The 27,980-nt window shown below is 35.4% G+C and overlaps 1 long non-coding RNA gene across 1 annotated transcript; it reads left to right on the top strand.

The window, feature by feature from the left end:
• The first annotated feature begins 6,698 nt into the window (after positions 1 to 6,698).
• On the top strand, positions 6,699 to 26,117 carry LOC128552594 (uncharacterized). The gene is made up of 5 exons (XR_008369117.1): positions 6,699 to 7,712; positions 8,131 to 8,226; positions 12,670 to 12,787; positions 23,130 to 24,187; positions 25,676 to 26,117. It is a non-coding gene; the product is annotated as an uncharacterized LOC128552594 (long non-coding RNA).
• Positions 26,118 to 27,980: the final 1,863 nt, after the last annotated feature.

Below are 27,980 nucleotides of genomic sequence, written 5' to 3'. Positions count from 1 at the left end.
GTTGTTACGCATAAAATTAAAAGTTGTTTGTTTAGGGTAACCTGATCATAACTTTTCTGTCAACTTTTGTAAGTTTATCAGATACATGATATTATTATATGGGCCGATTTGGAACCTAAGACAGAAAATGCACTATTTCGTTATTTATCAAAAGGCTTAATATGCAAGATAACTGTAGCTCAGTATATTTTAAGGAGACATTGTTTATAAACTAATCGATTAATCTTTACCTTAAAACATTTACATCTAACTCTATTTGGTATGACTTTCTTTATTTCTGTATCATATTTTCATCTTAAACATATTTTTATATGTAACTATTTGCTTTCTTGGGGTGTCTGCAGGAAATCACTGCTCTGTGGAGTGGTTCAGTGAGACAGACCGTCTAGTGGTAAAGGTGCTGTCAGATCAATAGGAAGGTCATTGGTTCAAACCGTACAAAGGTTAATCTATCATACCGCGAATACCAGTGCTATTTTTAAGAAAGCGGAATTTAGACTGATTCTAAAACTTGAAATCTTAATCAAATACAAATAAATTAGTATCATTGAATACAGTATAAATTAGCAATAATAAATACAACAATACATTTAGCTCACATTCCATTTTCTTTTGTTGTAAAGAAAGCATTAGGATGATCGTATGCTTTATCTTGAAGTCATTAATTGTCTTGAAAAACATAGAAATTATGTTTTGTATAATATGTTTTACATGAATTTACATTAGCTATTGAATTTACAAGAAAAACACAAAATAACCCCTTCTTTAGCTACTCCTTTGAATGCTTAATAATAATATTCATAGGGAAATAGAACTGTCAGTACTCCATGTAAAGTATAAGTACTGTAAAGTTGATTATATGAATTACAGTATGTACCTATATGTGAACTTGTTTTATAAAATACCCTTAATGAACCTCAAAATGTAAAGAATGTTTAAATAATATTTTGAAATAATTAAATACTAAAATTAGTTTTGTTTACCTGAATGATATAATATTCACACTTAAAAATAAAGCCATCCTGTAAATGAAATTTTTAAACAATTTTCCCCCTTTTAGGGCCTGATCTATGCCATTTGTCAGTGTCCTTTATATTAAATGTGTATAAAATGTAACCAATCAAATATTATGTCAATAATAGTTACTTATCTAGGTTATAAATTAACTTTGGACATTGCTTATAAAAATATATGATTAAAATAAATAAAATATAGGTCCCTTTTTGGGGCCTCATTTTAAGCTAATTGAGGTTAGCGAACAGCGTGTCTCCTCCTTTTTTTGGATTCAGCCTACTTCAAAATAGTTATATACAAAGTTTGGTGCTTTCTTCACAAAAGGAAACATCTTTTTCCTATAACCTACTCACTATATATAGCGCCCTTTTCATGATCAATTTCACGTTCATATGCGCTTTACATATTTCAAATGCAGCCACACAGGGCGCATAATTCATCCTCTACTAGTACAGACACAGAGCGATCTGACCAGAGGGACAGAGTGAGACAAAGCCCCCACGACAGAGAGATCAGAAATCAGATACAGGCTTGTCCGGCTAACTTAGCCTAGTTCCTTGCGAATAGACAGCCTGGTTCTTTAACGTGCCCAGTGCACTGATATATGCAAGGATTGCCTGGGTTCCTGACCAGTATACCTCTAGTTGGGTGGGAAACACTGAAAAGCGTTTCTGAAAATTCCCGAGTAGCTGCCGGGGATCAAACCCCAACCTCAGGATTGGAAGGCCAGTGTGCAAACCACTGAGCTATCTGTCCACATATGTGACAGAGCATGGGATTTTGGGTCCAAATGCAATTTTGGTCAAAAATGGGGTTTTGGGCTAATCTGACAGACTGACCCGTTCTGAGTAAAAATCTTCAATTTGACAATAAAAATCGGTCGTTGTCATGGAGATATTACCACTTTTCGGACACCATGTTTTTGTCTAACTGTATCAAAATTGAGGCAGTATATCTTAATAATGACACCATATTTAAATAATATCAAGATAAAATTCATGATAAAATAACAAAAGCAACATGCAATTAATAGAATGTATTTCTTTTTGTCTCTTTCTTTCATGTAGTATAAAAATATTTATGTTCTAAAAATCGTTTCTATAGCAACACTGTTGTTTAACCTCTTTTTTAACAGTCTCTTGATGAATCTAGCAATAAATTACATAGAATGTGAAATAAATAAAATTAACTTTTTCTAGTGTGCTAACAGTTTAAAAGACAACTGTTTTATGACATTCTTTTGAACAAGATACAGAATTTATTTGATATCAAATTAGACAACATCCAAAAAACTAGGACATTAAATCGTATTATTATAGACACCTTATCTATTAAACAGTAAGAAAGAAAATCAGGCAAGAAGATAAAATTTAAATTAGACTGTTATTATCAACTGTGAGTTTGCTAAAATTTCAAAAGGACTTAGTTATACTGATCAGTGAATCATTACCATGGCAACGATTGTGGTATTTTCTTACAAAAATACTAACATTACCATGGCAACAGTGTGGTATTTTCTTACAAAAATACTAACATTTTTGGCAGTTTCTTTGTAATAAATTGAATATTGGAAGTGTTTTTCCATATATTTACATCAAAAGCTGTCTGTTTTCTTACTAAAAAGTAAGAGAGTAAACATCATTCCGTGAAAATTAATGTAATATGGTTTGAGAAATACATAATTTTCAGATACACCCCTCTCAGTTACAACTATTGCATTTTAAGGCAGGCTTGTGTAATAGCATAGTGCTTTGTTGATGCAATGTTACATATGAAATATATTCACTAACATAATACAGCTTAACATATATAACATATAAACAAGAAAGATGTTGTTTACATATGATGATATCCAAAATAATTTCAAAGTTAAATTAATGTTACCATGGCAACAATGCACTATTTTCTTAAAATAGTTTTTTTTTGTAAATTTTCCAGAAAGAATCAGAACATTCATTTAGCATCTGTTCAGTATACATTTGTTTTACACCACAAATGGTCAATTATGATCATTTATAAAAAACAAACAGCATTTTATGTAATATAACTTGTCTTTCAGAACTACATATTTTCCTGATATGCCTACCTGCATTACAGCTCTGCCATTTTATGGCAGATTTGTGTTATGACATGTTTTGTTGATGGTTACACATAAAAGATATTTTCTTGCAGAACATAGTCTGATTAGCAGAATATAAACAAGACACATGTTGTTTACATAATCAAACAAATCTAAATTTAAGTCAAATTTGTGTTACCATGGCAACTCACAATGTTTTGCAAAAAATTAGCTATTCATAATTTTATCATGACATCACAGTACATTAGGGGTTCTAACTGACCAATCAGAGAGTTGCATTTTCGAGTACCTGCCAGTTTCCACTTGGGTACAAGTATATTTACAATGAACATATAGTGACTTCAGAAATAAATATCATACTATTTAAGAAATCAAATAAAGTTTTTTCACTGCACATACCCCAGATGATGCTACAAACAATAAAACTTTGAAGTGTCATTGAATTATTATATCGATTTAATACCTTTATTTTAGTTAAAAGTTTGAGATTTTACACAGGGAGTCTATGATAAAGTCCGAGTAAAATGTAATCAATACCCAAGTGAAATAAGTATCATTCCGCAATGTTTTGGACATGTTAAAATTATGAATTTCTGCAAAGGTCATGTCATGTAAAAATATCTTTTAACACAATTATAACCATGGAGTAACATGATTAATTCTTGAAATAAAATATATTATATTCAGCCAGTAACAAATATTTTCTGCTATATTGGTAGTTTTCTGCCATTTCTGGAAAAATCCTTCCTACACTCACACTGGCAAGGCAGTTTTTATTGTAAAAAAGTTTTTTCCAAATGTTGTGCTTTAATGTCACACATGTTGTAGTTTTGAAACAACTAGGATTCATTCAACAGACATGGCATGCAGTTTTGGAAAATTTATAAGTTAAATTCTGTATTGTTAGAACAATTAGGATAGTGCTTCTCAAACAACTTCACAGCTGTCATGACATCAAAACACTACTTTTACCCAATATTTCTCACAGTTGACTAAGTTTACTTTTTCTTGAAACACATTCTGTAATTTGAACTAGAATTTTTAACTTTTTCAGGTCATGAGGGCAGGAAACATGACATTATTTGTGCAATATGGAGTTATTTGCCCATATCAGTATTTGTGACATGCACTCTATTCCACAGGCATGATTTCAGCTGGATGATCAGTAGAACATATTAATTCCTTCTGTTTCATTCCCATTTACATATTCATAGTTCTTTCATCACTGCAAAACAAAAATTCATCAACATTAGAACTTCATTTTAATAAGATTAGTATAAGGTTACAGAATATAAGACTGTAAAGCATCTTTTTAAGCTTAAGAGAGTCTTTTTGTTAAAAGCTGACTGAAAGCAGATTTGATAAGTATAAACTCATCCAAGAATCTTGCAGTATTCATGCAGAAAAAGAAGCTTTTCAAGAATGCATAAACTAGCTAAGATTCCTACAGACTAGACATACAATTCATGCAATCAGACTTAATGTAAACACAAATATTGTAAAAATAATTTTGAAAATATGAAAAAATACATACATGATATATTCAATTATTGTATGCCATTACTTATTCACTTCTTAATATATTACACATATTTGTTGAATGGGTCTATAATCAAAATCATTTCTCTTAAAATGTTATGAATGAAATAGATCATTTATGTTTATGCTACTTTAATGTCTTTATCTTTCTTAGAATAGCAGTATAGTAACTGTAAAAATGTGCTATCATATAACAGTTTTATAAATTTATATAATATTCAAACTAACTTTCTTCAGTACCAAAGTATAGTTGAATCTATTAGGGAACTTTTAGATAAATTAAGATTTCCTCATTATGCCGTCAGAGAGCAAAATCCTCTGCAACCATTACCAATAAAAATCATTCAGGGTGCAAAAAAAGGTTGTAGGTGTATTTATGACTTTTTGTTAAACTTTCATAAGTTACCAGATTCAAGTAGAAAATGGAGAGACAAATTAAATTTAAATGCTGATTTCAATTGGAAGTAACAAAGGACCCAAAACTTCAGTGGTTTCAGTTCAAAATAAATCACAGAATTATTGGCACAAACAATTTATTAGAAAAAATGAGGAAAAGAAATGATAATCTCTGTACTCTATGTCACAATCACTCAGAAACTATAGAGCATCTATTTGTAGACTGTCAAATTTCACTAACATTCTGGGAAGAAGTCAAAAGATGGATAAAAAGAAAATGTCCTAATGCAGATATTGACTGGTCAATATCAGATATTTTATTAGGTATTTCAAATCTCAGTGCAGCTACTCTATTATTAATGCTGCTTGGAAAATACACTATTTATCAAAGTAAATTTAAGGAGGCGGTCCCTACCTTACAAATGTTTATTAATAGTTTAAGAATACATTTGAAAACTGAGAAGTATGTTGCTAAAAAAAACCAAAACATGAATAGCTTTGATAGAAAATGGAAAAGTTTTAGGACTCTATTTGTAGATGGTGAAGTGTAACACGTGGGTATGGGGCTTCATAGTGACTGCGCCTGTTGTCTTTTTTTTTCTTTTTCTTTGTTTTGTTTTTATTTCTCAATAAAAAATTAACTTAGGTCTGAATTACATGCTATCTATGAAACATTTTAGCTTTTCATTAATGGATATTTTTACTGACTCTTTTCCATTCTGACCTTGTACTTTTTAAACTACATTTTTTCTCCTTTTTTTTTCACATATTACTTGTTGAATAAGTTATTTTAGAGAAGATATGCAACTCTGCAATCTCCACCGAAAAGTATCTGTTAGAGTTTTCTCCCCTAGATCAATATCATGTTAATGATAAAAAACCTTGCAGTTAAGCTAAGCAAGGTAACTACGGTATGTATGCTTATTAAGCCGCTAATTTATTGTGTGTAATTGGATTTCTGGAACCTACTTGTCAATTTGTCCTTGTTTCGAGCAAGGATAACAAATTGATAATACAACTATTAACGATATTAATGTAGACTCAAACATTGCAAGTTAAGTTTATTTACTAATAAGTTACTCAAACAGCATTTGAAAAACTATCTGACCATGTGTACAGTCTTTTCACTGTTAATATATTACTAGTTTATCTTTTTAGAATGGTTTCCATATGAATACAAGATGATATTACTTGAAGATAATGAACAATGTTTATTTGCTTAGACATGTACACTTATACACTTTCAAACAATTCTGGTTTATATAGGTAAATTTATTTCTTTTTTGAATAGACATGTACACTTTCAAAAAAATCTTGTTTATGTAGGTAGAATTATTTTTCCAGCTACGCTTGATATTCTATGTAAATATCTTTTTTGGCACATAAAATCAATGTTTGTGATGAATGTATGATACTTTGGATGTGGAAATGGAAATAAATTATAAAAAAAAAAAAAAAAAAAATGTATGAAGAAATTTACAAACCCCCATAAAATCCAGCTTGTTGTGTATAGACCTTCCTGGAAAATCATTTCACTGTTTAAGGTCATTGCATCAAGCCAAACAATCCTCAGTGGTTGATCTGTAAAATGAAAAAATACTGAAAAAGGCTGAAATGTGAGATACAAATGCCCTGGGCAGTTAGCTCAGTACATATTTAGCATAAAGACTTCTATAAAAAGAGTAATAGGTTTGTATTCCTGGCAAGGCTTTCAAAACAAAATGTTGAAGAATAGTAAAGGTAGGACACTGAAATACATTCTTTTAGAAAGGCATAACTTAAAATTTGCTCCTACAACCTTCTGCATTATATATGGAAACTTTTTCTCTTTTCCTTGAAGCAATAACAGTCTGCGGGATGTAATTTTGTCTGTTTTATTTGTCCTTTTTTGGTGACAACTGATAATGTTTAATTCATATCAGATGTTTTTCACTGATTCAGTTGCTCAAAAGTTGAATTGAAAGCAGGAGTTACATTGAAATTTGAATATTAAGATATCTTTAAGCTTCCTGCTCAAAAGAATATGTCAAAAAAGTGCTTGAAGAAGCACAAGAAGTTTGTGATATATTCTCAAGAGAAAAAGACACTCACTGCAGCCCCAGAATCACTAATACTGTAAAAGGTGTTGTTTGTTTCAATTGGAATTCATATTGCAAAATATAGCTATTTTACTTGTACTTGTACTTGTAAGTGTTCAGGCTACAGTCACATTATGTAGGCATTCTGAGGATCAAATGTTGGATAGAGCTGGAAAATTATTTCTCATTCTGACAAAATGACTTCTGGATAGGTTTACACATGTCTAAATAGATTTACAGCATTATGTACAGGTTTTATAACTTATTTTCAGTGCAGGTAATAGTGACTTTGTCAGAAAAAATGCCACAATTGAATCTAGGAGTAATCAGAATTGAAATAATGGTACATATTAGAAGTGAACTGTCTCCCTTTAATTCTTTATAATTATAATATTTCAACTTTTAACTGTTTCAGTAAGGTATTTTGGGCTTTGAAATGTTATTTTATGTACAAGTAGTTTGACAGACAGTCTTAATTGTAAAAATGTGTTCTAAAAGATGTATTTAGGCTGTCCATGGTCTAAAATTGTGTGAAAATAAACCTAAAAATGGCACTCTAGGGATGCTTGACAGCTATTTATTTGAGAGTAAAGTACTTCTCAAGGGTAAATTTATTTATATGCTTCTCCTTATTGAATGTTGCAGGTTATTTTGCAAGTGATTGTGTCTTTATTAGTAATAGCAGCTTTTATCTGTGGCCCTATGGCCAGAAACTGATGGAAACAACTGCAGTGGGGCTTTATCTGAAGACCTGTAAGTCCTAAAATATTGTAATGGTAGTGTAAATAGTGTGTAGGCTGAGAAAATGTGTTGACAATGAAAAAATCACTGTTTTTAGTGATGGGTGGGGTATGAAAACAGTACCCTGCTGCAGCATTTATGTTTAATATTGTATGTAAGTAGTGTTTATTTAAAGGGGACTACATGCACTCAATACAGGAGGGGTTTTAGACATCTTGCATCAACACTGACTTCCTGGTGGTCATTTGAATAAGAAAATGCAGTTTTATTTCATATTTTCAGTACAGTTGACATAAGACACTGTGACATACTATACAGAAAGTGGTACTGATGGCTAGAATTTTGGATGAGAGTGAAAACAACACATTTGTTACTTTGGTAAGTGTTTACTTTAAAAGTATAATAACTGAAAGGCATGTATATTGAAATTTTATATTCTCTAGGTCAGAGATTGTTATTACAAGCCGGCTTTTGATTGGTTGAAAAAAGTGTAGGGAAACCCCTAAGATTCAATGAGACGTAACCTGATTGGATAAAAAGGTTATGTTTACAATTATAAAATTTGTGTCAAAATCAAGCAATATAATGTTTTCTGAGAAATTTGGAATATTTTACTAGTGTCTGGCTGAATGGTAGACTTTACAATTCTGTATTTAGGAAAGTAGGTGACAGTGGGCATTTTGCCTGTAAATGCCATTCAAGAAAGGGGGTAGGTTTGTCTGAAGAAAAATTGTAAGAAATTTGATCGGATTAGCCTATATAAAATTGCTATTTTATGTGTCTGAAATGCTGTCTTACTGAAAGAATCACATTTTAATGGTCATTTCTCAATTTTGGGTCATGTGACAGGGTAATTTCTTATAATGGAAGTCTATGGGAAAAGTAATAGGAGTGTCTGACCTGAAAGTAAGAGTTATACTTGCAGCATTATTTATTATACTGTTCACAGGAAGAAACAATACCTATTTAAGTATTATATAGATAATTTTACAGAGTAATCTGACTAAAGACAGATTCTACTAGCCACTCAAATTCATTAACTAAAAGAAAGAGTTCTATTTAACAATATGACCCTATATTGAATAAGTAATGTTGTATTTACCAGTAATCATGTTAAACAAATGATATTCAGTTATAAGTCAATTCCTACAACTTCTTTATGGTCAGTCTATACAAGCTTTATTAAAGATCTTTAAAATTTGTCTTTTCTTTGTTGTTTTTAGCTCACCTGAGCCAAAGGCTCATGGTGAGCTATTGTGGCCGCTCAATGTCTGGTGTACGGTGTCTGGCGTCCGTCTGTCAACATTTCCCTAAAAAATTTTCTTCTTGAAAACCACTGGGCAGAATTACACTAAACTTCACAGGAATGATCCTTGGGTGGTCCCCTTTCAAAATTGTTCAAAGAATTGAGTTCCATGCAGAACTCTGGTTGCCATGGCAACTGAAAGGAAAAACTTTAAAAATCTTCTTGTCCAAAACCACAGGGCCTAGGGCTTTGATATTTGTTATGTAGCATCATCTGGTAGTCCTCTACCAAGATTGTTCAAATTTTCCCCCTAGGGTCAAATATGGCCCCACCCCGGGGTCACATGGTTTATATAGAGTTATATAGGGAAAACTTAATATCTTCTTGTACAAAACCACATGGCCTGGGGCTTTGATATTTAGTATGTAGCATCATCTAGTGGTCCTCTACCAAGATTGTTCAAATTATCCCCCTAGGGTCAAATATGGCCCCGCCCCGGGGGTCGCAAGTTTTACATAGACTTACTTAGGAAAAAAAGTTTTAAAATCTTCTTGTCTGAAACCACAACTCTTAGACCTTTGATATTTGGTTTGTAGCATTGTCTTATGGTCCTCAACAAAAATTGGTCAAATTGTACCCCTGGGGTGAAAAGAGGCCCTGCCCTGTTGGTCCCAAGTTTTAGAGTTATATAGGAAAAAGCTTTGAAAATCTTCTTGTCAGAAACATGACCTAGGCTTTTGATATTTGGTATGATGCATTGTCTAGTAGTCCTTTTCCAAAATTGTTCAGATTTATTATGCCCCTGGGGTTAAAAGAGGTCCTTCCCTGGGGTCTCTTAGTTATTATGTGAGTTATATAGGAAAAATACTTAAAAAATAATCTGATCCTATTTCCAAGACTATTTACTGTAAACCTAGAAATGTTCGCGGATACTATATTTCGCGTTTTTCAAAACATGAACATTTTCGCTGATACAAATCTTCGCGGAATGATATCCATCGCGAATCCCGCGAATATGAAGTCGCAAGTGAACATATTTAGTATTATAAGGTAAGTATCTATCACTGCATAGTTGCATTTATAGTATTCTCGAAAACATTCAGTTTTATTGTATCCTTCAATTATAAATGCACCCTAATCCTTTTCATCCATATCAACGGTTATTCACACCTCCAATTTTTGACAGTCAGTAAATTGCTGTTATCACACTGTCATTTGTTTGCCATTTAAATAGGCAATTAATCCCACTTAGCAGAATTAGACACAATATTTTACTTACAAATAATATATGGTATTGGCAGCCGACTGCAAATTGCATGTTTATGTTGTTCGATAGATGCATATTGTTTTTGTTTTTATCCCCTGCTTGTCTTACGGATTGATATTGAAAATGCTGTTGCTTCATAAATAAGTAAATTGTAAATCAATTGAAATAATGTGGATTTGTGCAATCACGTTATACAATTATGGTGCTAGAATATGAATGATTACTATCCAGGTATGTGTAAGCACAAAACCATTTTATAGCGATCTATATAAGCTGAAGCTAGAATCTTTTGCGTTTTTGTTAGAACAAAGTTTTTCGCGGCTATTTAATTTCACGGAAATATACTACCCGCGTAAGGCGCTAATTAAAAAAGCGCGAAAACAATTCTAGGTTTACAGTAATTATAAGTACCTGATGACCCAAGTAATATGATGTCACTTGATTGTGACCTTGACCTACTGACCTACTTTCTTGTTTTTTAAGATACAGCCTTGAAATTTTGATGACTTACACAGTTTTGCACACAAATTGTAAAACTGAATTTCATTGACCATGAATGTGACGTACAGTCGACACCGTACTAGCGACCACTACTGACTTTTTAGCTCACCAGAGCACAAAGTGCTCAGGGTGAGCTATGGTGATCGCTCACCGTCCGACGTCCATCCGTCCGTCCACACTTTCCTTTAAACAGCATCTCCTCCTAAACCAACAGGCCAATTTTGATGAAACTTCACAGGCATGTTCCTTGGATGGTCTTCTTTAGAAATTGTTCAAAGAATTGAATTCCATGCAGAACTCTGGTTGCCATGGCAACTGAAAGGAAAAACTTCAAAAATCTTCTTCTCAAAAACCAGAAGCCCTAGAGCTTAGATATTTGGTGTGAAGCATTTCCTAGTGTACCTCTACCAAATTTGTTCAAATCATGACCCCGGGGTCAAAATTGACTCCGCCCTAGGGGTCACTTGATTTTACATAGGAAAATCTTAAAAAATCTTCTTCTCAAAAACCAGAAGCCCTAGAGCTTAGATATTTGACATGTAGCATTGCCTAGAGGACCTCTACTAAAGTTGTTCAAATCATGACCCCAGGGTCAAAATTGACCCCGCCCCAGGGGTCACTTGATTTTACATAGGAAAATCTTCAAAAATTTTCTAAAAATAAACCAGAAGGCCTAGATCTTAGATATTTAACGTGTAGCATTGCCTACTAGACTTCGACAAAATTTGTTCAAATCATGACCTCCGGGATCAAATTGACCCTGCCCAATGGGGTTACTTGATTGTACATAGAAAAATCTTCAAATTTTTCTAAAAATAAACGAGAAGGCCTAAAGCTTAGATATTTGACATGTAGCATTGCCTAATCGATCTCTACAAAATTTGTTCAAATCATGACCTCCGGGGTCAAAATTGACCCCGGCCCAGGGGTCACTTGATTTTACATAGGAAAATCTTCAAAAAATTTCTAAAAATAAACCAGAAGACCTACAGCTTAGATATTTCACGTGTAGCATTGCCTAGTGGACCTCTACAAAATCTGTTAAAATCATGACCCCCGGGGTCAAAATTGATCCCGTCCCAGGGGTCACTTGATTTTTCATAGGAAAATCTTCAAAATTTTTCTAAAAATAAACCAAAAGGCCTAGATCTTAGATATTTGACGTGTAGCATTGCCTAGTAGACTTCTACAAAAAATTTTCAAGTCATGACCCTGGGGATCAAATTGACCCGGCCCCATGGGGTCACTTGATTTTACATAGGAAAATCTTTAAAAAAATTCTAAAAATAAACCAGAAGGCCTAGGTCTTAGATATTTGACGTGTAGCATTGCCTAGTAGACTTCTACAAAAAAAATTTCAAATCTGGATCCCACAGGGTCAAATTTACCCAGCCCCAGGGGTTACTTGATTGTATATAGGGAAATCTTCATAAATTTGCTAAAAATAAACCAGAAGGCCTAGATCTTAGATATTTGATATGTTACATTGCCTAGTAGATTTCTACAAACTTTGTTCCATTCATGACCCCCGGGTTAAACTTGGCCCTGCCCCAGGGGTTACTTGATTGTACATCAGAAAATATTCCAAAAAAATTCTAAAAATCATCAGTTTGACATTTGAAACATGTAGCTCATATTACTCTGGTGAGCGATCCAGGGTCATCATGACCCTCTTGTTTAATATTTTATCATCAGTTTGACATTTGAAACATGTAGCTGATATTACTCAAGTGAGCGATCCAGGGTCATCATGACCCTCTTGTTTTTATGTTAATATATAATGCCTGTGGGTATTTTCATATTTCAGGCTTCACAGTTTTTATTTGTTTCAAGAAGAGCAATGTCATTTACAGGTGAATTCCATTGGGTTTACACATGTTCATGTGATGTAGCTGGGACTGAATTGAGTGCCGTGGAGAGCAAATGTAGGTTACCTTTGCAGGTTACATTGGTAGAATTACTAACCCTTTTATTTTATTATATTTTAAGTAATCATTGGAAAAATATAAAGCGGTTATCTTCATAGTTATACATTTTTCAATCAAACTGTGATTATGAAATTTAAAACTTAAACTTTCAAGAGGGCAGAAACCCACTATGAAGATAGTTTCATGCCACCTAAAAATAAGTAAAATAATTCATCTTAACAGCACAGTGCCAAACCAGGAATAAGAACTAAAGAGTATAATGAGACAAGACACATTCTTGATACATAAATTCCCTTGATTTGAGTAGAAGTATTATATAATTCCTGCTTTGTTTTTAGCTCGACTGTATGAAGTATATGGAGAGCTATCCTTCTCGACCTGGTATTGGCGACTTTCCAGGTTCCAACCTTGGTTAAAGTTTTTTTTACACTTTCTCCTTTTCTAGCTCGATCTGTAACGTAGTGACGGTGAGCTTTTGTGATCACCCTTCATCCGTCCGTCCACAGTTTCCTTGTGAACACGATAGAGACCACATTTCGTATTTTATTATCCCCCGCTGATGAAATCTGGAGAGGGGTATTGAAATGGCGTTGTCCGTCCATCGTCCGCAGCCATTTCTCAGTAACTAGCAGGTAGAATTTCATGAAACTTGAAATAAACATGAACCAACATACTGCAATGATGCCCGTCAAGTTTTTTTTTTTTGGATTGGTCAATTTTCATTACAGTTATTGCCCTTTACTTACTGAAAAATGCCCAAAATGGTCCGTCCGCAGCCATTTCCCAGTAACTAGCTGGTAGAATTTCATGAAATTTGAAATAAAGATGGACCAACAAACTGCGATGATGCCTGTCAAGTTTTTAGCTCACCTGAGCAATGCTCAGGTGAGTTTTTCTGATCGCTTGGCATCCGGCGTCTGTCTGTCGTCTGTCAACATTTAGCTTGTGTATGCGATAGAGGCTGTATTTTTCAACTGATCTTTATGAAATTTGGTCAGAATGATTACCTTGATGAAATCTAGGCCGAGTTTGAAAATGGGTCATCTGGGGTCAAAAACTAGGTCACTAGGTCAAATCAAAGAAAAACCTGGTGTATGCAATAGAGGCTGTATTTTTGTACCCCCCTACAACAAAGTTGTAAGGGGGGGTATACTGGTTTCAGGTTGTCTGTCTGTCTGTCTGTCTGTCCGTCTGTCCGTAGACGCAATCTTGTGCGCACCATCTCTCCTTATCCCCTTGACAGAATTTAATGAAACTTCACACAAGTGATCAGTACCAACAGTAGTTTTGCATGGGGCATGTTAGGTTCTTTTAGAAAAATAATTGCAGAGTTATGGGACTTTGTTTTTTTTGTTACTATACTATATACATAGACACAATCTTGTGCGCACCATCTCTCCTCATCCCCTTGACACAATTTAATGAAACTTCACACAAGTGATCAGTACCAACAGTAGTTGTGCATGGGGCATGTTAGGTTCTTTTAGAAAAAAAATTTGCAGAGTTATGGGACTTTGTTTTTTTGTTACTATACTATATACATAGACACAATCTTGTGCGCACCATCTCTCCTCATCCCCTTGACACAATTTTATGAAACTTCACACAAGTGATCAGTAACAACAGTAGTTGTGCATGGGGCATGTTAGGTTCTTTCAGAAAAAAAATTTGCAGAGTTATGGGACTTTGTTTTTTTGTTACTATACTATATACATAGACACAATATTGTGCACACCATCTCTCCTCATCCCCTTGACACTATTTAATGAAACTTCACACAAGTGATCAGTACCAACCCTAGTTGTGCATGGGGCATGTTAGGTTCTTTCAGTGACTTAAATTGCAGAGTTATGGGACTTTGTTTCTTGTTAACATACTATGTACATACAGTCTGCATATGCAATCTTGTGCGTGCCTAATCTACCAAACCCTTGCACACAATTTAATGAAACTTCACACAAGTGATCAGTACCAACCCTAGTTGTGCATCCATGTTGCATGTTACATTCTTTTACATAAATATTCTGCATAGTTATGGGACTTTGTTTTTTGTTACTATACTGTATACATATAGTCTATATACATACAGTCCACATAATTATGCAATCTTGTGTGCGTCAAATTGCAATGTACTGTGTCAGTGCATGCGGGGGGTACATTCATCACCTTTAGTGATAGCTCTAGTTCAATTAATCTTCATGAATTTTGGTCAGAATGATAGGCTTGATAAAATCTAGATCAAGTTTGAATATGGGTCATCTGGGGTCAAAAACTAGGTCACTAGGTCAAATAAAATAAAATACTTACTTATACTCAAGATTTTTGCTCCAATTTTAATGATAATTGATCAGGATATTTTTTTCCATGAAATCACTAGGTCAAACATGTTTACACTGTTTAATATGTTGTGTTATGGTGTGTTTCTCAGGTGAGCGACCTAGGGCCATCTTGCCCCTCTTGTGTTTTTTTTTGATTGGTCAATTTCCTTTAGAGTTATTGCCCTTGATTTAATGAAAAATGCCCAAAAATGTCCATCTGCAGCAATTTCTTAGTAACTATGGGATAGTATTTCATAAAACTTGAAATAAACATGAACCAGCATACCACAATGATGTCTGTCAATTTATTTTATTTTGGATTCAGTTTCCCTTAGAGTTATTGCCCTTTAATTGTCAAAAAATCCACAGATTTGTACATAACAAACCAACCAATTGGTAGAATTTCATTAAAGTTCTTTCATTCTCCAACTGCCCCCCCCCCCCCCCACCAAAAAAAAAAAAAGCATTCATTTTCTGTTAAAATGATATTGATTAATGAAATTATTTGCTTCCAACTTCAAACAGGGCTAGACACTAACCATTTTGGGCCACTGGTCTGAAGAGCAGTTTCCACTAAATTTTTAAGTGAAACAGTTACTGGTCATCCAAATATTTCACTGGTCCTTGTTGCTTTTCACTGGCCGCGGACCAGTGTTAGTGTCGAGCTGTGCTAAGTAACATCTTTAACTTTTTGCTAGGTGTAATTTTTTGCTATTCCTCACTACAAACCCTTCCGGCGGGGGGATACCAAATTTTGAATTTGCTTGTTTTTATCAAACTTGCACACAACTTGTATGGGTATAACATCTCAGTTCCTTTCGAAAACTGGGCAGGTCACATCATAAGTTATGGCCCCTAAAAGGCCAAAATTTGCCAATTTTACCTTGTTAACACGATAGAGACCATATTTTGCGATCAACCTTAATCACACTTGCACACAACTTGTAGTGGCATAATATCTGGGTTCATTTATTAAACTGGCCAGATCCCATGATTGGTTCCAGAGTTTTGGCCTCTTAAAGGGCCAAAGTTGCTATTTTTGGCTTGTGAACATGATAGAGACCACATTTTGCAATCAACTTCAATAAAACTTGCACACAACTTGTGTTGGCATAATGTCTCATTTACTTTTGAAACTGGCCAGATCTCATCCTGGGTTGCAGAGTTACGGTCTCTTAAAGGGTTAAGATTTGCTATTTTTGGCTTGTGAACACAATAGAGATAACATTTTGTCATCGACTATAACCAGACTTGCATACAACTTGTATTGGCATAATATCTCTGTTCCTTTGGAAAACTTAAGAGGTCCCATTATGGGTTCCAGAGTTATGGCCCCTTAAAGGCCCAAAATTTGCTATTTTAGCTTTTGCAGTCATAGAGAGACTTCATTTACGGTTTGATTTGATACAAACTTACTAAGTATCTTCAACAAGAATAAATCCGCTCTTTAACTCATGAACCCCTTGAAGGATTTCAAAGAAACTAATGTTCACCATACAAAGAGGACGTGCAGAGCGCATGATTTGGATGTCTCACTTCAAGGTAAAGGTCGCACTTAGGGGTTAAAGGTCATATCAGTTTGTTTCGTGTCCGCCCTATAACTCATGAACTGCTGGAAGGATTTCAAAGAAACTTGGCACCAATGTTCACCACACCAAGACGGCATGCAAAGTGCATGTTTCGGATGACTCTCTTCAAGGTCAACGTCACACTTAGGGGTCAAAGGTCATGTGTGATTTCTGTAGCTACAGGCTTCAAATTTAGACCACATGCATAGGATTGTGTACCGAAACAAACTTTGACCTTGACATTAACCTAGTGACCTACTTTCACATTTTTGAAGGTACAGGCTTCAAATTTAGACCACATGCATAGATTTGTGTTCTGAAATGAAATTTGACCTTGATTTTGACCTAGTGACCTACTTGCACATTTCTCAAGCTACAGCCTTCAAATTTGGACCACTTGCATAGTTCTGTGTACCGAAATAAACTTTGACCTTAAGATTGACCTAGTGACCTACTTTCAAATTTCTCAAACTACAGCCTTCAAACTTGATGCACATGCATTGTTTTGTGTACAAAGAACTTTGTCCTTGAAATTGATCTAGTGACCTACTTTCACATTTCTCAAGCTACAGCTTTCAAATTTTGACCACATGAACGAACCACATGCACAGTGTTGTGTACGGAAATGAAATTTGACCTCGAGCTAGTCAGTAAGTCTTGAAATTTGGAACACTCAAAAATGGCACATTTGTGGGCGTCAAGATCACTCTGTGAGCTCTTGTTTAAGATACAGCCTTGACATTTTTATGACTTGCACAGTTTTGCACACAAATCGAAAAACTGAATTTCTTTGACCATGAATGTGACGTACAGTCGATATCGTACTAGCGACCACCTCTCTTAAGCGATTTTTGTATTAAACGACCGGTGAAAATCCCTCCGGAACGTTTTCAGTACATAAATTTATTCCATTAAACGATTTTTATTAAACGACCAGCGACCACTTTAATGGAGTCCCGACAGGTAAAGTATTTAACAAAAGTATCTATTAAGCAACCTGGTACCAAATTCCTGCCGGGTATTTCTTCATCTGTGTAATTAGCGAGTACATTGGGCACCTGCCTGGATGCAATAAACCTTTGTAACAATCCAACTGACGAACAATCAAGTTATAATTTTCAGTTCGTGAAATTTATATACATATATGTATGCTCATGATATATACAGTTACATTAACAGTTAAAAATAGCTTTTCTCTTCACCTGACTGAAATTCATTAAGAGACCACTCCATTAAGAGACCACTTTTTAGCAGTCACTCGGGCGGTCTCTTAATACAATGTCGACTGTACTGATGTTCTTAATATTTTATCATCAGTTTGACATTTGAAACATGTAGCTCAGTCCAGGCACTGAAAATTTCTGAGATGCTCTTGAGTGTCTCCCACCTAACTAGAGGCCTGTACTGGTTCTTCCCAGGAAAGACGGCTTCGCGTGTATTCGGTGACTGCAGTTGCTGTAAAGCGCCTTTGAACGTGTTTATCATGAAAAGGGCGCTATATAAATCTGGCTATCTTTACCTCTCTTATTACTTTAAGTTGATATTTTTGACATAGACTCAGGCTTTTGTGCAATATCTTCATCCACAATTGGAGTCATTAAACACTCCAGTGACAGCTCTAGTTTCCTCAGATGTGCCCAGTTTCACTATCCAGCATCGCAATAGTCGAGCGCGCTATCTCCTGTGACAGCTCTTGTTTAATTACTTCCCTTTTATATTACTATAAATATTTTATTTTGAAACTTGTTTATTATTGGCCGTAGGGAAAAACCGAGACCCGTTTTCTGTGGTACAACATGGATGGTACCTCCAATTTTTATGTGTATTTTGACATACCTGTACCTGGTAAGAATTTTTTTGTTAACTTAGAATATTTTTTTCGGGAGTTTCTTCCCTTTGTTGTTCCTGTTCTTTGGGCTTCAACAGTCATTTTGCTGCCATCCTCTGATGTAACCCTTCGGGCGTATATTACCCCGCTTGGCGAAGCTCTTGTTATAATTACATTATGACCTCTTTATATAATAAGAGGTCAATTGACTGTAACCATGACCTACTGACCTACTTTCTTGTTTTTAGCTTGACTATTCGAAGAATAGTCTAGCTATTCTGCTCACCCTGGCGTCGGCGTCACACCTTGGTTAAGTTTTTGCATACAAGTACATATGATTTAAAGGCATATAGCTTTGAAACTTATTTATTCTTTTTCTAGGTCAATTACCAACCTCACTGGGTCAAGTTCCATAACTCTGACATGTATTTTGAGCAAATTATGCCCCCTTTTGGACTTAGAAAATTCTGGTTAAAGTTTTACATGCAAGTTACTATCTCCAAAACTAATGCAGATATTGAATTGAAACTTCACATGTGTCTTCGGGGTTATAAAACTAGTTGATAGCAGCAAGTCCCATAACTCTGACTTTCATTTTGGCCAAATTATACCCCCTTTTGGACTTAGAAAATTCTGGTTAAAGTTTTGCGTGCAATAACATACAGCTATTACTAAAAGGCATATAGATTTGAAACTTATTTTTTCTTTTTCTTTTTCTAGGTCAATAACCAACCTCACTGGGTCAAGTCCCATAACTCTGACATGTATTTTGGGTAAATTATGCCCCCTTTTGGACTTAGAAAATTCTGGTTAAGGTTTTACATGCAAGTTACTATCTCCAAAACTAATGCAGATTTTGAATTGAAACTTCACGTGTGTCTTCGGGGTTATAAAACTAGTTGATAGCAGCAAGTCCCATAACTCTGATATCCATTTTGGTCAAATTATGTCCCCTTTTGAACTTAAACCTCTTTCGATATTTAACATTTTGGGTAATATTTTCCTGCTTGTGGGACAATATTTCGAATAGTCGAGCTTGGCTGTCTTAGGGACAGCTCTTGTTTAAGATACAACCATGAAAAATTGGATGACATGTCCAGTTTTGCACACCGATCTTAAAACTGACTTTCAGTGACCATGAATTTGACCTACTGGCCTATTTCTTCTTTTTTTAAATACAGCCTTGAAATTTGGATGAAATGTACACTTTTGCACACTGATCTTAAAAGTGATTTTCAGTAACCTTGAATGTGACCTACTGACATACTTTCTCGTTTTTTTAAGATACAGCTTTGAAATTCAGATGACATGTAAATTTCTGCATGCCAATGTTTAAACAGACTTTCAATGATCATCAGTGTGACCTACTGACCTACTTTCTTGTTTTCTAAGCTACAGCAAAAGGATTTGGACCACCTGTAATATTTTTTTACAGATTTCAAAAATAATCATGCATAATCTTTACCTTCATCCACTCTCCTAATTTTCTTGTTTATAAAGCTTTAACTAAGAAATTTGTTCAAGCAAACAACTCCTCTCAGGTGAGCGATATAAGGGCTGTCATGGCTAAATTTTGCTATTTTTTGTATGATCTTACTGCAGATGAATGCAAGACTGCCAGATAGCTCAGATGGAAGAGCGTCCCAAACTTATTGTACATATAGTTTTGGGAAGGTCTCAGGTTCGAGTCCTGATCTGGCTTCTTAATTTAACATGAGCATACTGTACTCCAAATTTGGCTTTTTAGCTCACCTGAGCATAAAGTGCTCAAGGAGCTTTTGTGATCCCCTGTTGTCTGTCGTCAACAATTTGACTGTTAACACTGTAGAGGTCACAATTTTGCCCCAATCTCAATGAAACTTAGTCAGAATGTTACACTTAATAAAATATTATACAAGTTTGTTATTGGGTCATTTGCGGTCAAAACTAGGTCACCAGGTCAAATCAAAGAAAAAGCTTTTCAACACTCTAGAGGCCACATATATTACAATATCACTATGAAAATTGGTCAAAATGTTAATCTTGGTGATCTTTAGGTCAAGTTCAAATCTGGGTGAGGTGGGGTCAAAAACTAGGTCACCAGGTCAAATCGAAAGGAAAAGCTAGGCCACATTTATGACCATATCTTAATGATTTTATGTTAAAGTTTTGGTGCACCTTCACTCTATCTCATTCATAAATAAACAGATTTGATTAGTTATTGTTCATCATCATCACCTACATGAGCCATTACTCTTGCACCAATTATTTCATAAATGACTTTGAATTTCATTTTAATTTGGATGCTTTTTGGTACTTATTTAATAGTTTGATATACCTTATCTTTTAGCTCTTTTAATACGTAATACTCCGGCTGTTGTCCAATATTTTCATCCATATTCATATCCAGAGTAATTAAACACTCTAGTGAGTTTCTCTATCCAGCATCAAAATAGTCAAGAGGGCTGTCGAGGGCTTTCTCATGTGACAGCGCTTTTAAGTGGTTCTAAGAGATAGCATCTGTACATTAATTAAAAGTAGGATAGCAGAGATATCATTTATTCAGCTGCTGCTCATCTTAATTGTTTTGGTATCCTGCCGGCTCTGGGCAATTGATTTGTCATACACTGATACTAACATTTGTGCTTATCTGTGTTAATTCTGTAGTTTATCCTTTATTCTCTGCAACAATACTCAAATAATATAACAGAAGAACTTTAGAAGTAGTGGTGGAAAAGATGAAACTAAATTTTCCTTTGAATGTTTTGAAAATGATTGTCGCCAATAATTTCTGTAATGTTACTGTACCAAACCTGAAATCGTTGTGGTATCTTGGATTTTCTGAAATAAAATTAATTCTTAAAGCAGGTAAATTTAATTAAAACTTTTGATTTCAATAGAAATCCACTGTAGAAGAGGGCAGATATACCTTTAAAAGTGGGCAGACTCACAGTATTGGAATCGAAAAGATTTGCGGAATGCTGTAAATATAAAGAAATAAAAAGTGAAAAATTTTATAGGAAACCACCAGGGAATCAGGAAAAAAAATTCGGAATTCAAAAATTGAACAAAGAACAAAAAGTGACAATTAAGACTTCCATTAAACAATTTCCAGACTTGGTACAGTCACATAAAATATGGTAGGATTAAAGCGGCTTTGAAACTTTGAACACTTGCTTATTGTCATGATTTCCATGTGTACATAATTGTTTTAGTTCTTTTAAATTTTCATAGTTTTATAGAGTCAGATACTACACATTGTTTAATATATATTTTTACATATATACCTGTACTCAAACGCAAACGCCAAAAAAAGTGTGCACTCAGGTTTTTGTCAACTGAAGTAGATTATGTTGTCAGAAGTAGATTATTTTGTGTAAAATTATGTCAGGTTTGGTACAAAAATTAAGTGCAGTTTATGGCCAACTTGATATGTTTTGATTATTTTCAAAAGTTTGACATTTATGGGGATTCTTGGCTATTCAAAGCCTACATGGGTCAAAAACAGAAGTTGTAAATCTCTCTTGTCAGATGACAAAAAACAGCCTGTTCCTCAACATTATTATGTCTCCCACCACACAGTGGTGTGGGAGACATATTGATTTACTCCAGTCTGTGTGTGTGTGTGTGTGTGTGTGTGTGTCAGTTACAAAGTTTGTCTGAACATTTCTCATCGGATCTTCATCAAACTTGCACAAAATGTGTTTGCCAATAAGTGCTCAGCCAAGTTTGATAACTAGCCAAATCGGCCCAGGCTTTATGGAATTATGGCCCTTGAATTACCAAAAAACAGTTGGATGTCTTGCGCATTTTTGAACTCAAACCGGCACCTTTACTTCTTTTAAAAGTAGTATACGGGTCCTTTTGGTGTCAAAAAAGCGCATGCACATGTGCTCTAAGTAAACAGTATATAAAGACTGACTTACTATTTAGATGATTAGGTAGTTGTGGGAGACATGCGCTTTTCTCAAAAGCATCTCTAATTTTATTTAAATATCGTGTGTGACCACCTCTACTATTTATTAAAGCATTAATATGGTAATGCTTAGGCCTAATGTAACAGTAGAATAACGTCACGAGGAGTTTTATTCCGTTCTTGAATAGTGGTTGTCAGCCGAGGTCTGCTGGATCTATGGCGTACATCAACTTGACCAATTTGCTGAAATTGCTGGTGCAAAAGAATTATGACATTACTTTAAGGTTACTTTTAAGGTTCTGCTGACATAAATAACATTGTCACCCTGTTGAAGCATTGTTAATGATTCAGTTAGCTGAGTTTCACTAATTTCATTTTATTACAGCAAGATTTGAAATCTAATGTGTTTTTCCTTTCACCAAAGGTTTAAGAAAACTGACAAAACAAGTTTTTGTAGACATGTACATTTCCTATGGGCAGCACATGCAAATCGTGCAAAAATCCACTATCGCTAGTTATCTTGACCCCACCCCGTTTTTTCTTTTGTATAATTGAAGGAAGATCAATACTACCTGCTTCGAGCAAAGTATGTTGCAAATTGTAGACGGATACCTCTTTTAGAACTTAAGAATATTCAAATTTAAAAAGTGCAAACTTTCATTTGCGTTTGACTTTGAGTATTTATATTGTTATAAGCCAAACATTATGCTCCGTTTGTCTTTTATTTCAGTTTGTGGACCCAGTTTTGAATTGAAGAGCTGTCCACAGTTTACAACATTGAATTCCCAAGTGGTTGATCAGTCAAATTTAAGATTACAAGGAAGGGGAGCGGTGGTGTAGTGGATAAGGTGTTGGCCGCTCAATCCAGGGGTTGTGGGTTTGAGCTGCACTGAGGTCACGACCATGACTTCTCATCTGACACCAGTACTGGTTTTTACAGGAAGCGGACTTGAGAGTGATTCCAATAAGCTTGAAGCTTTCATCACAATCGAGCTAAAACAAATTAGTTTAAACTAATTAAAGGCTCACTATCATACATGCAAACTTTATTTCACAATGTAAAAGAGGCAAGAATGATGTTATTCTCTCAAAGCTTTGATTTCAGCTATTTCAGTTTGAATTATATATGTGTGCATAATTATATATACTCCAGGTTCTTTTCATTCTTAAGGGACTTTTACACACATGTGTTTGATATTGGGTCATCTGGGGTCAAAAACTCGGCCACTAGGTCAAATCAAAGGAAAAGCTTGTTAACACTCTAGAGGTCACATTTATGACTGTATCTTCATGAAACTTGGTCAGAATGTTAATCTTAATGATCTCAATGTCCAGTTTGTCACAATTTTGGCCCAATCTTAATGAAAATTGGTCAGAATGTTACCCTCAATAAAATCTTGGACGAGTTTGATATTGGGTCAACTAGTCAAAAACTAGGTCACCAGGTCAAATCAAAGGAAAAGCTTGTTAACACTGTAGAGGCCACATTTATGACTGTATCTTCATGAAACTTGGTCAGAATGTTAATCTTAATGATCTCAATGTCCAGGTTGAATCTGGGTCATGTAGAATCAAAAACTAGGTCACCAGGTCAAATCAAAGGAAAAGCTAGTTTAACTGTAGAGGCCACATTTATGACCATATCTTAATGAAACTTGGTCTGTATGTTGTTAATCTTAAACAGTTAAACAGTTTGCTGCTGATAACTTGAGAACGCTTATGTCTAGGATCATAATTTTTTGTACACAGGTGTAACATTATAAAATACAGGTCAAGTTCGACTTTAAAGTTCGACTTCAAGTTCTCACATTATACAATGTGGACCTGTGACGAAGTTTGTAAAGCCCTTTCCTTTTTATTGAACAACATTTACATCAGGTTTGGGAATGCAGTTTTTAGACAAGTAGTTGGTATTCCCATGGGAACAAATTGTGCACCCCTTGTCGCAGATTTGTTTTTATATTGTTATGAAAGAGACTTTATGTTGAGCCTTTCTCCAGATACGCAGGCAGATATTATAACTGCATTTAATAATACATCACGCTATTTGGATGATATTCTTAATATGGATAATCCGTTTTTTGGTCAATTGGTGGGTACTATTTATCCTAGAGAGCTTCAGTTAATTAAAACTAACAATTCGGATACTGATGCTTCATTTTTAGATTTACATCTCTCTATTTATGACAATATTATACATACCAAAATTTATGACAAGAGAGATGATTTTAATTTTAGTATTGTAAATTTTCCCCATTTGGATGGGGATGTACCTCAGGCTACATCTTATGGGGTATATATTTCTCAATTAATTCGGTTTGCTAGAGCGTGTAGTCATGTCAAACATTTCAATGAACGTAATCAATATATTACAAGTAAACTTCTTCAGCAAGGCTACCGTTATTACAAATTGCGTAAATATTTTGCTAAATTTTACTATCGTAATTCTGATTTAGTTTTAAAATTCAATAGTAATTTAAAGACACTTCTGCGAGAAGGTATTTCTAAACCCGTTTTTTATGGGGATGTGGTTTACAAACTTCGTAAGATCTTGGGTCATGGTAATTTTCCAAATGTATTTGGTAAAATTATAAAACGTTTTATAAAAAGAGGTTACGACCCAACTGTTTTGAGACATACCGCATGTTTAGTTTCAACCCGTTTACAGTTGGACACTACGCTTCCCTCTTTGATTGTGTCTGACGGAAGAGTGGGAGGACTCTATGATGAGCAGTTTTTAAATCCTACCAGGACTGAACTGTTTTGATATCTGTCTTCCGGCCTGTTTCGTCGTGCCCTTAAGGGTGTTTCTCTTGTTGCTCTGTCTTCTGCAAAGGCATTGAGTACATACGTTTTTGGTTCTAAAGGTTTGCTTTTTATATATTTATACACGAGCATTTTTGTGTTTTACATGTCATGCCTTTTTGTTTCCATTACGTGTGTTAGAGATTCACCTGGAGGGGATAACTTTTATTTACACTGTCCCGTGTCTTTGGAACATAATGGGGGTAAGAGTGAGGTTGGGTGCGCACCATAAACCGGTTTAAGCTCCCCAGTGGTGTTTTTGCCACTGACCGTTCCAAGGCGGTGCCCCACTGTGTTCCTTTGTTTGTTCGTTTTGTCCTTATGTGATGGCTTTGTGTGTGTGCGCGTGTATGTGTATGTGTGTGTGTGTGCTTGTGGTGTACGCGTCTGCGTGCTGTGAGTTTCGTTTTGGGGAGTCTGCGTGTTTGGTACGTGGCATTCCCTGTTTGATATTTGTCTTTGTTTTTTAAGGTTTCAGTGACCCGGAAAATTAAAACGGTTTCGGACAATAACTTTAGAACGCTTTGGACTAGGATCATGGAACTTACTAGGGAGATTAGTCATGACCAGCAGATAACCCCTATTGATTTTGAGTTCCAAAGGTCAAAGGTCAGAGTGACCTGGAACATTAAACATTTTCCGGACATTTACTTAGGCCGAATATCATGAAACTTCATAGGGAGGTTGATCATGACCTGTATTGATTTTTAGGTCAGTAGGTCAAAGGTCAAGCAAGTTCAGCTTTGACATTGGCTTAGTTCTTTGACAAGGTCATGTTTGGGGGTATAAATCGTCACTCCTGTGACAACTCTAGATCAACGTTTATGAAATTTGTATTTATATATATTTATATGTATTTATATGAAAACACCACAATGAATAAAATAGAATATATACTAAACAAAATAAAATACCTTATACATGTTACCTTGTAGTTGATTTTTCATTATATTATTTCATGGATAATGCCCATTCTGTGGTTCACATTTGTCTGTACCATATATGTTACTATTTAAATTTAGGATCAGTTTTTTCCTCCTATTACTTTTCTCTTATGATATTCTAACATTTGAACCATGTGTTTGTTAACTAGTTCGAAAGGATATGCTTATCCAAAGTAACAAGAAAATGGAACCATTTCTCTATCTTCGCTGATTTTCTTTGAAAAAAAATGAAATAATTGTATTTTCTTCCAAAATTACACACCGAAGTAGGCAGTACAGATTTTTATCGGCATTTCATCTGAATAATGTCTTTTCTCTAGGACACAAGTGTCAAGAGCACTATCAAATAATCCAAGGTGATTACAATCAATGCTAAAAGACAGGAGCAAACCGAGCAGTGTCCAGACGGCGGACCTATCTGTTCTACGTGACAGATTTAACGCACTGAACAGGGCAACATTATAGGCAAAAGACAGCTAAAAACTGAGCAGTGTTCAAATGGCGGACCTATCTGTTCTACGTGACAGATTTTATCGCACTAAACAGGGCAACATTAAAGGCAAAAGACAGGTACAAACTGAGCAGGGATCAGACGGCGGACCGGCGGACCTATCTGTTCTACGTGACAGATTTTATCGCACTGAACAGGGCTACATTACAGGCCAAAGACAGGTACAAACAGAGCAGGATCAGACTGCGGACCTATCTGTTCTACGTGACAGATGTTATCGCACTGAACAGGGCTACATTACAGGCAAAAGACAGGTACAAACTGAGCAGGGATCAGACGGCGGACCTATCTGTTCTACGTGACAGATTTTATAGCACTGAACAGGGCAACATTAGAGGCAAAAGACAGGTACAAACTGAGCAGGGATCAGACGGCGGACCTATCTGTTCTACGTGACAGATTTTATCGCACTGAACAGGGCAACATTAGAGGCAAAAGACAGGTACAAACTGAGCAGGGATCAAACGGCGGACCGGCGGACCTATCTGTTCTACGTGACAGATTTTATCGCACTGAACAGGGCTACATTACAGGCCAAAGACAGGTACAAACAGAGCAGGGATCAGACTGCGGACCTATCTGTTCTACGTGACAGATGTTATCGCACTGAACAGGGCTACATTACAGGCAATAGACAGGTACAAACTGAGCAGGGATCAGACGGCGGACCTATCTGTTCTACGTGACAGATTTTATAGCACTGAACAGGGCAACATTAGAGGCAAAAGACAGGTACAAACTGAGCAGGGATCAGACGGCGGACCTATCTGTTCTACGTGACAGATTTTATCGCACTGAACAGGGCAACATTAGAGGCAAAAGACAGGTACAAACTGAGCAGGGATTAAACGGCGGACCGGCGGACCTATCTGTTCTACGTGACAGACTTTATCGCACTGAACAGGGCTACATTACAGGCAAAAGACAGGTACAAACAGAGCAGGATCAGACTGCAGACCTATCTGTTCTACGTGACAGATTTTATCGCACTGAACAGGGCTACATTAGAGGCAAAAGACAGGTACAAACTGAGCAGGGATCAGACGGCGGACCTATCTGTTCTACGTGACAGATTTTATCGCACTGAACAGGGCAACATTAGAGGCAAAAGACAGGTACAAACTGAGCAGGGATCAGACGGCGGACCTATCTGTTCTACGTGACAGATGTTATCGCACTGAACAGGGCAATATTAGAGGCAAAAGACAGGTACAAACTGAGCAGGGATAAGACGGCGGACCTATCAGTTCTACGTGACAGATTTTATCGCACTGAACAGGGCAACATTAGAGGCAAAAGACAGGTGGGAACTGAGCAGTGA

This window comes from Mercenaria mercenaria, unplaced genomic scaffold (assembly GCF_021730395.1).
Source record: "Mercenaria mercenaria strain notata unplaced genomic scaffold, MADL_Memer_1 contig_2934, whole genome shotgun sequence".
Classification (NCBI taxonomy): domain Eukaryota; kingdom Metazoa; phylum Mollusca; class Bivalvia; order Venerida; family Veneridae; genus Mercenaria; species Mercenaria mercenaria.
This window is presented reverse-complemented; position numbering and strand designations above follow the sequence as displayed.